Genomic DNA, 11237 nt, shown 5'->3' on the forward strand with positions numbered 1-11237 from the left:
AAATAGAAATAAAACCACAACGTACCTTATCATCAGAAATCCTTTATTAGTCGCTCAGCGGGGAAATTGACATTGTTACAGCAAAAGTGACATAGCAGGTAAAAAAAAAAAGGCATGCAATAATACAGAATAATCTATCATATTAATACATAGAAGAAATTAGTTAAAAAGTACACATCCATGACTAAAAAGTACAGAGTAGTAGAGAGGCGGACTGGAGTTTTATTGACATTAGAATCAATACTAAAGGGCCATAGAAAGCATCTATCTGGTATTTTAAATTGTTCTCAAATGTCTACAAAGAAGGTATATTACTTTGGTTGATCCAAAAAATGTCCTGATATGGTTTTACAGGCTCATTTACAACCCTATGATTTGGTCCTAGAATGAAACAAGCTGACTTGCCTTATTTGGGGGCTCATTTAAATAAGTATGACGAGCTCTGCTCTGATTGGCTGGTTTACGAGGAGCAATCCATGGCTGCCTCAGAGCCCACAGAAGTAAGTGAAGTTCGCGAAACTGAGAGATGAACCTTGAAGGCTATTGGCATCCAACCTTACATGTTTGAGCCTTTATCGGAGGAGGAAACCATTTGAAGAACAGCCAGTTGGTCGGAGATTGGAGAGCAACGTTAGGGAGTGGTAAGTGTTAGCATTAGTGTTTCCAGCAGCTGGTGTATGCTAATGTTGGGGCTGGACTACCGTGTGTTACGTCACACACAGGGATTGTTGTAATTCGCCCGTGTTACCGCTGTGATATGCATATTCATGATTTGCACGTGAAGGAGGAAACAAAAGTGTTTGAGGTTCACGGTATGTCAGTTCAATGTACCGAGCTCTCCTTATTCTACTATGCCAAGGTAAATACAGTTTTCCATTCTATGGCACCTTTAACTCCAAACAAAAAATGATGATGTACATGTTTCTAAAGGCATTTTTTGTAACTAAAAGCCAATGTATACACAGACATGATATACACATCGGCCAAGCACATGGACATTTGGTCCAGCTTTACTGAAATCATGCTGTAACGTACAGTACGAACACAAACCCACACACTAACAGTATTGTGCAAATAGTGAATGTTTCAGCTAACCTTTAGTCTGGCACCATAATTAAACAAATGTTAAAGTGGATGAATGCCGTTAGGGGCATAGAGGGCATTGGGGCGGGTGAGACTGTAAAACATCCTTAATAATAATGCTGGCTGATTCACAAAAGGAAGACATAACCATCAACAGAACAGCCAAATGGGAGCTCTCTCCACAAACATACAAATTATCTTGTGATAGCAGCTGGGGTCTAACATCTGCCTGGGAAATCAAATACCCAGGGAGCAGATGTTCATACAACCAATGGTGTTATTTTCTCTTCTTCAAATTGCCCTTGGCTGTAGGGGCAATGTATCTGATAATAAGGTGTGTCATTTTTCCAACCTGGTGTGGACCCTAGCTTGATTTAAGACAAATGAATATTCATCTCATTACAGCTGATTGCGGTTATCACAGAAGAGCTACTGCAAACTGCAGAAAACACAAATGTAAGACTGTGGTTCTTTCGGATGTTAGCCTCACATTCAAAGTATGGACAGCAGATATCTCAACTCTTCAACAAGTCCAAACTCCCAAAGGCTTGTGGTTGTGGTATCTCCAAAGACGGGTTGCCAGAAGGAACGTTAAAGGCAAACGATTCAGAAGCCAACGCAAGCTATCTGGAGAGCTTACTCCTCAGCATGTTCTTATCCCCTGTAGTTCACAACAAGCAGATGGTTTTCAGAGAAATTCAACAATCTTCCCCTTGCTCCAGGGGTTTGGAAACGATGTGGAGGCAATGTCTCTTGATATGATAGAAGACACAACCTACTCTCTGATTTGCTGGCATGGACATTTCTAGCTTTTGACACATTTAACAAACGGATGTTGTAGTACAGATATTGTATGCAGTGAATGCACATGAGGTAGCTGTATGATTTCCAAACATACAATGAAAATATTTAGGATGGAGGCATTACCAATATTAGAAAACATGCCATCTTTAGAGTAGTTTAAACAAAGATAATATGCCTAGTAAGCTATCTAGCCCTTTAGCTCGTTGTTGAGGCGGCTTGGACTCAGAAATTATACATCGTTGAGTCTCTGAGCTATCAAACCCATTTAAGAAGCTTTTGAGGAAACCGAGCTCTGATAATCACACTTGACACGGCTATATTTATGGTAATATGTCAGGGTTGGACGTCTATAAGCTTGTTTCAGGCTTATTCTGCCCCAAAAATCAGTCAATGTTGTTTTAAATACACTTTAAAACATGTATATATTTATTGGCTACCTTTTGAAAATCTTCTTGAATAGTTCATTTCATTCTTTTTAAAGATTATTTAGTTTGGCTTTTTTTTTTATTACAGATGGAGAACGACAGGAAAGGGGGTGAGGGGACGACCTGCAGTTGGGGACTATGGATGAAGAACTCCACCTTTTTATGAGTTTCATTATCTCTTGTAGAAAAAAAAATGTACCCTTCTAATAGTAAAATTAAACCAACTTAACATTCATTGATGTTTTCCTTTATTTATACACATTTTAAGGAGAGCTGTTCACATCTGAATGGAAGCCTTGTGTCTAATAAAAAAAGGATTCAACATTTAGACAAACATTATACCAAAACTACAAAATAAAAAGGCTTTAAATGAGCATTAAATAAAATGTAGTTCCAAAAATATCATATTTGACCTGTACTTAAACAGCCTTACCACACCATGTAACAAGGATGATAGTGTTCTACCTTTTTAGCTGTAAGTTATTAAATCATTTAAATGGATTTAGCACTAGAAATTATTTTTCAGAAAGGGGGCAGGAGCAAAGACAAGATGGATGAATTCTGTTGACTACAGAGATAGTCGTGACAAACTGGGAAGATTGAGGAAGAGGTTGCCTCTGAAAATCCTTCTTGCAGCTTGATTCACACCTGCACACCGTCTGTGGGAGCATGTTCTGCGAGGGTCGTCTGTTGCACGGCGGGAGTATTTGGGGATGATTAATTGCTCTGTCTTGTCAATGGTGTGCTCAAAACAGCAGGATCCTCTGCATATGTAAATACAAGCAGTCTCAGCACAGCATTCTAGAGCAGGATTAACACAGGTATGCTTCAACATTCAGAGCCCTTCACCAATCTTTTCTATTATCTCTGACATCCTACCTATGTCGGAGAGACGAAACATCGCTTTCCTTTCTCCTGATCCAAATGCATACATGTTGTCATAACACACTTCTTACAAACACGAACAAGAGGAAAAATACAACAAAGTTATCTCACATTTCTCCCTGTGAGAATCTATTGTTAGGAAGTATTGACACAGTAACTATCACGTTTCACCCGATGAGATACATATTTCATGGCTGTAATAATGTCATAACATATTTCCACTTGCATGCAAAGGGAATATACCATTCAAAGCGGAGTAAGCTACAGATCTAATACAGTAACAGTTTTGGCCTGATGTACTGTAACCGCCACAGGCCCTTGCATGCAGAAAAGTCTCACTGAACTAAAGATCTTACCATGAAAAACCACATAAATGCAATACTTAAGCAATATTATAGTATTCAAAATGGTTGTTTTTATGGAATAATATAGTATGAGGGTGCTAACGCCACTTCCAGCCAAAATGAAGGCCCTTCCCACTTTCCCAATAATAGTTTCTTCATGTCTTAAAGCTGCTGAGTCATGTATTGCACCTCAAACAACAAATTCATCTCGAGTTAGGGTTTCTTTACTTCCTCCAGGACAGTAAAATAAACAATCTAATTCTGAAATCACAGTTTAAGTGTCAGCCTTCCACTCATTCACCGGCAGACTGACCGGACATCGATCCGCTGAGGGTCGCACGCAGATAGTAAGAGGGCGCAGCGCCCCTGTTACCCGGTTTAGACAAAATCCTGCTGATATATCTTTATTCACACATCAACACAAACCTTTCCTCTACCTGGTTGGACGAAGACGCCACTTGCTGGGCTACACTTGGTCCTTGCTGTATTAGCTCTCCTGGACATATTTGAAACCAAAACATGTTTCTGATGCAGTTGCTTTATATTACACCTGTCATTTCTGGTTAATAATTAATGGTTGTGAGATGCATGTGATTGCATGTAAACACTATCATTAAACCTTTTCTTGCTGGCTAGTTGGTCTGTGTCAATTCTAAGACAGAACAATGCCACTTTGACCCAATCACACAGCAACTATATTACAGTTTGTATACCTAGGAATATGTTGTTGCGTTCACATCTACCGGATATTTAGTGATGCAGACCATATTTCGTACCGCAGTATAAAAATAGGAATCCTCTCAAAACAAGCCGGTGATGAACGGTTTCAGGGCTTCTTTGGAAATTAAGACCTAAACAAGGTCCTGTGCGCCTAGCAAGACAAGCAGTCTCCTTGATATGTTTCATCCCTTAATGCTATTGGCTATTACGCATGAACTCGCTGCCTTGTGGCAGGTTAGGAATTTATTGGTGCTCCATTATTAGGGGATGGCAGAGAAAGAAGTGCAAATCGCTACGGTTTTCTGAGGATGTTACGACCTCCTCCTAGATTATGCCTTCTGACAGGTTTGTCATCCCTGTGCACTGATGTGCTCTATAGAGTGCTCTGATATCATTAGCTTCATTGCTCCTAATGTGTCTGCTCCCCTCAGCAGGAGGACAGGTCATATATTGTGCACATCAGTGGACAAAAGCCAAAAATGAAAATACAGGATAAACCGTTTCTCATAAGGGAAGAGAAAAAAACATGTGCTTCATGGGAATTAAACATAATTCAAACCCAAAACAGTTGATTTGGACTTTAAGATATCCGTCGGTAAGCTAAGATGACATTTTAGATATTAAAGTCTTGCACACAGTGCTGCAAAAAGAAGCCTACTGTTTTTATTACCTGTTATACGGGAGCAGATGGGGAAGCTCATAGCTCTTTCGAAGGATTAACAGCAGTCCTGCAAAGCAAAGTGTGTCTTTTGGAGAGGCCATGCAGGTCAGGCAGCAACAATAACAAGAGTGGTGGGATGTGAAGGACGCCCGGGACTTTTGGATTATGAATCTTTGGAGCATGGACAACTAGTTCTATATCAAATAGGATCATAGCAGCAGTAAAAATTATTAGTGTAAGTCTGCTTTGAAGGAAAGGTGTAGTATACCGAGTGTTCCTGGACGCTTTGATGTCATTGATAGCTGCAATTATTGCTTCAAATCCTGCCGATCCGAACATGTTTAAAGCATGATTTTGCTTTGTGCTAATCAAGCACTTAAAAGGCCAATTCACCACTTTTACCACTTGAAACCTTTCATCATAAAGTTGGGCTGTCAGTCTTATAGAATGACTGTGGTTTGATTCTCTAGAGCTGCTGGGTAAGACATTTGACATCAGCTAGCCTGGCATAAATAGTGGCCTTTTTTCTATCAGGTTGGCCTCATACGGAAATGCTGTTGGTTGCTGCTAGGTGGAAGCACAAACAGATTTCCTGCAGGAGTTTTGAGTTTTTACACACTATAATCTAATCAAGAAACTCGGATATATTTCACATTCCTGGCCCATTTCTCAATTTCCAATAGCTCTTTTAAATCAATCTTAGTTGGCCACCCAATCCTCCACAACATCACCACATCAACCCCTATGGGCATCATTTTCCCTGCAATGACATGCATTTCTGAAAACTAACAGTACATGGGAAAGGACAAGGACAGTTTTATCTTATGTGAAGTCGACTGGACTTCCCTTCAGAATGCACTAAATTGAAGAAGTGAAACAGTAAAGTTGCCCTTCTGCACTTGTGTTTGCTCTTGGGCTCAGTTTTCTTAAACATAGAGCCAGGAGACCAAGTGGGCCAAACATTCAGACATAGGGCCGTCAAAAGGCAATATGTATTAACGTTGGAGATCAGGATGCACCATTTCACTTTTTGTAGAGGCAGCATGTGTTTTATAAGAGTCCATTCAACATTTTAGATATTTTGTTGACATCTACTTAGATGTTTTTCTTCTCATATCATCTCTCATCCCTCTATGAGCGGTCTGTCTGCACAGCTGATAACAAAGCAGGAATTTGCTGAAGCTAGAACCAATTGAGGAAATTCCTATTTTTCTGCAACCAACGAGAGTTGCGGGGTGAAGAAAGGCTGTATATTTTGGTTAGGATGGAGAGGGGAGTTGAAATGAGTGAATATTGCTGAAAGAGCGTCGCTCGCATTCAGACGCAGACAAAGGGTGGAAATGAAATAACTTCCTTTTTCCCGGGAAAACACGGCAGCTCTTGACAGAATAATAGCAGCTGAGTAGATGCAGAAGGTCTGGTACCACAAGCTCTAAAACACAGGAAACTGTCGTTCCACGGCTGCCGCCTGCTCGACTTATTAAGAGTGAGCAGACACACTCCCCTAAACAAATACAAGATCCTGTGCAAATGATTTTATAGTTGGGAGGATTTTACAGTTTGCTAAACTGTTGTTTTTAGTAAATATGTGTTTAACTTTTGTTCTGGACATGCATATATATTTATTTCATTAGCATTCATTGTATCTTTTAAACATTTAAAAATAGGATGTAGCCAGGGCTTGAAATAATAAAATAAAAAAACAATATTAAGCAAATGTTCCAGAAAGTCCAACATTTGCACTTTTAGAAGGACTTTCGATCTGAACAAAAACTTGTAATTTGAGATGCACAAACTATGAACTTATATATTTTTACCCTTAGGTTTTTTTAATCAAACTCTGAGAAATTTAAAAAATATATATAATTGAAAGAAATAATGAAATGTTAAATCACCTAAAATCTAACTGACCTTTGTTAGAGACTTTGTTTAGAGATACACTTTTCACTTTTAAGTCACTGTTTTGGTTAAGTCTCACTGCTATCATTAGCATCATTTTTGGTCTCTTAGCACCAAATGACCAAGTATTAAAGTAGCTGGTGAACCTATAAGACAATTTAGCAGCTCAAGAGCCAGATATTTACCGCATTGGTGTAAACCGAACTTAGAATGAAAATAAATATTGAAAATAAATGTATCAGGTAGACAATACACAACTCCAATCTGTGAAAATAAAACAAAGATTCAAAAGTAGTCCTGTATATTGTGAAGATTTTTGGATAACTTTGGTTGAAGTGAAATGAAAAATGTTTCAATGACATTGAGGTTGGAATCATTTAGATCTCAGAGTGTACTTCCTCAGATTAACAGTTTGCTTGCTTTGGTGGACTTCAACGTGACACTTCTGCTGCTTGAGTAAAAGACATGTTGTGAATCTTTCATAGATACTAATTTGTAGGTTGTTCATGATGGAGGAAATGAAAAGACCTCCACTGGGTTCCTGCACCTCTGCAGTATTTAAAAGCTATGTCCAATCAAGCAAATGATTCTTCTCATGCAATATGTTAATGGACGTGTGTGTGTGTGTGTGTGTGTGTGTGTGTGTGTGTGTGTGTGTGTGTGTGTGTGTGAGAGAGTACATGTGTGTTTTCAGGTTGGGGGTCGATATATAATATCAGTGAACTAAAAGTGAATTACCATATGTTTTTGAGTCCTGTAAACTGGTGCTCTTGATATTTATACCTTTGATTATTTAAATGTTGCTACTTAATTATTTGAGCCTGCGTTCTCTGGTCAGATAAAGACTCAACCTATTGTTTTCTGTGGGCTGTGTCGACCCACAAACCCTAACGGCCTCCTATTAACAACACTGAAGTATAAAGATAAACATATATAGCTAAAATAGGGACATCTATTTTCCAAATGTTTGTAATTACGTGATTACATTTTTGAACAGAGCAAGAAACAACCAAGGTCTTTTTAGCTTTCCCCCCCACAAAAACATGCAGTTTGGATTAAATGAAATATTTTCCTGTCTAAATATGTAATGCATGTGATGAGTAACCTGTTCAGACTGTGCTGTACTCTGCCTCTTACCCAGTGCATACTGTACTCTACCACTCATCCAGTGCATGCTTGGATAGCAACTTTAAATAACTCCTTTTTTTTAGCTTGCAATAACTTCTTGTCTGGTATTTTTAAAGGCGTTCTACACTGCCTTAACCCAGGAGGTTGAGAACCACTGATGTAGACAATGTTATCGCTCACTCACTCACTCACTCACTGCATGAAAAGCATTTAGATAAAAAGTCAAAGGTTACAGGGTATTTTAGCATTTGTTTTGCTTTGTAATTGTTTTAGTCATAACTACTTTGTCTAAACAGTAGTTGCTCAGTGTTTTGCTCTTGGCACTGAATTATAATTGCAGATAATAGTAATCGTCACTGCTGTTGTTGCTTGACCTGTACAGGTTATCATGTCTGCATACCTGGTTTCCCTCTTCCCCTGAATCAATTGTCTGTTAATCTCTTGCTCTAGCTTTCAATTGTGAGAAAATGCAGCCACTACGAGGGTAGTCCTTTAATGGCTTGACCCCGAGTGGCTTTTCTCATGCAGACAAAAGGGCGGTAAGGAAATCAAAGAGAGACACAGTAAGTGTTGAGAACATTTTGCCACAGGGGTTTGGAAAAAGCAATATGACTGCAATGTTTTGATTAGAATTTTTAAAGACAGACAACCTGGCAATGCTCTAGTAATGGCTGATTATCAAAGCTTTACTATGATAAATTTAAAAAAAGATTGCTGGTGTTTGTTTATTCAGTCCACCTGATTAAACCCATTGTGCATTTCAGTCGGTGTCAATCCCATTCTCGTATAACTAAAGGTTGGCCTATTCTCTTATTTGTCAAATTCAAAGTGGGTTAAATGAATTGTTTTATGTTTAACTCAACAATTACCTTCCTAAATCAAGAGCTAAACTTGAGTTCTACATGAGTCATTCATCTCCTCCAGTTGTTTGTCATTATTTGGTTTTCTTATTCATTCATGGTGCCCAGAGGATGGTCTTTAAGACTCCTGTGTTCCTTTAGCTTTTTGTCTAGCGCCGCTGACAAGTCAAAGTTTTCACTTGTCCAGTAACATTTTTAAAACACTTTTCCCATTGCATCTGGCTCCCTGTTTTTAGTAGAAAGAGGGAGAACGAATGAAAGAACCAGAAGGAAAGAGACTATTACCGCTACAGTGTGTTGCTGGCCATCCATCAATTGCAGAGAGCAGTGAGACATTGCTGTTTGTTCATTGATTTTTGCAAGACAACATTAAGGGGTACAAAACCAGGGATGAGAATAGCACATCACCACAATGACACTGCAGGGCTCATTGATTTAGTGTTAGCAAAACTACTTAGCTCTTTGGTAGCTAGGAGCAAAACTCCACTCTGTAGCTTTTCCTTAAGTGTCAAAGATGGAAGGAAGGAGAAACAAGAGCTTGTGTCTGAGAGCTAACAATGTGGTACTGTACATAAACACATCCTGATCTTACAATTATACCCACTTGCAGGTGCACATATTTTAGTTTTTGTTGTTTGGTGGAATAGGTTTAGAAGTAGAAGAAAAGTGGAAATGAGCTGGTCAAGTTGCAAGAATGTGACACCAATGTTCAAGGAACACAATAAGAATACTTGAGTCAATTTAGTAATTTCACTTATTTGTAACAGCTTTGCAAACTGCAGAGGTTGAGTTTTGAGTATATGGTGTATGCTAGCTTTATCTTGTTGTGCGAGTATGAAATATAATGTGTGCTTTAAAATATGCTCATGACTTAAACGGCTATACCATACAAAGTAGTTTAAAGCATTAGCATTAGCACTGTCACAGGTGGATGTGTTCTTACACTGTTTTTCAATTTGGCCAAATGATTATGTGATTTGTGATGGTACTGTTCATGATGCAATAAAGCATTTTGTGCTGGCCTAATGGAGTAGTAAAAAAAACCTTAAAATTAAGTATGCACATTTAGGATAAGTCCTGTGTAATAGCTCCTTTAAGTGTTGATGTGATGGTGTCCGCAGTAGGGTTGATTTTATCAGGGCTGATTTTTGTGCTGATTGTTTTAAGAGCCTTATTTTGTTGGTTGGTTTATTTTCTCTCTGTCCTCAACTGAGATAGAGAAAAAGTCATGCTGGAAAAATATCATTATTGAAAGACCCAGGAAATCTGTGTTTTAGATTAGATAATGAGATTGTGCACAAGGGCGGTTATTGCATTCATAACTGTAATAGGGAGACATTGAATGGTCAAGAAGTCATTGACATTGACATGAGCACTAGTAATGAACCTGAATGTGAAACTGCAACATTTTATCAACCTCGACTTCACATGTTATTTTTGTTCTGTGGTATGCGTTGAAAGCTTAATGTGCTGTGCTCTAAATGATCCCTCAAAGGCACATAATTAGACCTCACAGAGACCTTTGGCTCAGTGGAGCCCTGCCTTAACCGATTGACATCACGGCTACAGCTGATGTTTTACCTTCATGCGACCCATCTGGGCTGTCTATTTCTCTTCACCTGGGGGGAAAAAAGACTTCATAGTATAGTCCTCCTAACTTGAGTTAAATTAAATAGACATTTTTCTCTTTAGTTTCCATTTTAAAAGTACGTATATCTGAGTTAATGAATTGTTTTGATGTTTATGAAGGACAAATTAAGCATTGGTTGACATGTTTCACCCTGGGGAAAGATGCTTCTCCCCACTTAGTTACTATTTGCAGTCATGTCATTAGCTATTTATTGTTAATAACGCGTCTACTATCACTCAGGCCTCCAGGAATTTGAGGAAGGATCGCAAATATTTTTGACAATCAGGCCTCAGCTTTTAAACTTAACTTGAACTACCTTTACTGTGTCATCACTGTATTATCTTGTCTGATCTTGATACAAAAAAAACGCCTTTTTTAAAATAACTAACGTAGTATTTTCTTAAATGTAAAAGGCTAACATTTATCCGTCATAAATGGACGGATAAATTACCATGGTTATCAGACTTGAATGAGTGTTTAGTATGTGGGTTTACCCTTCCCCACTCCTCCCTATTTTTTGTCTGCTCTCACTGAGACAAATCCCCATGCCTAGCCCACTGCTTTTATTAAATTCGCCTCAATAAAAAAGCTCAGACAGGATTTATTAGGTACTCAGCGCGGACGTTTAGTATTTCCCTCCGTTATTAACTGAAAATCAATAGATAGCAAAGAAAATGGAAGTCATACAAGTGTTGTCGCCTTTATATTATGTCGGCTGTCGGGTTAGATTCATGACGGGGCTCCAGCGTCTGCAAGGTGGATTTTCTGCTTACATTGCAAGACCTAAAGTGGAAGTTA

The 11237-nt window shown here is 38.6% G+C and overlaps 1 long non-coding RNA gene across 1 annotated transcript in view; it reads left to right on the top strand.

Annotated features, from left to right (window-relative positions):
• The window catches only part of LOC134878040 (uncharacterized), an 87161-nt gene extending 84620 nt beyond the window's left edge, over positions 1 to 2541 (top strand). The window contains exon 4 of the long non-coding RNA XR_010167647.1: positions 2401 to 2541. This is a non-coding gene — a long non-coding RNA (uncharacterized LOC134878040). The remainder of the gene's footprint in view (positions 1 to 2400) is intronic.
• Positions 2542 to 11237: the final 8696 nt, after the last annotated feature.

Source organism: Eleginops maclovinus, chromosome 2 (genome assembly GCF_036324505.1).
Source record: "Eleginops maclovinus isolate JMC-PN-2008 ecotype Puerto Natales chromosome 2, JC_Emac_rtc_rv5, whole genome shotgun sequence".
Taxonomy (NCBI): Eukaryota; Metazoa; Chordata; class Actinopteri; order Perciformes; family Eleginopidae; genus Eleginops; species Eleginops maclovinus.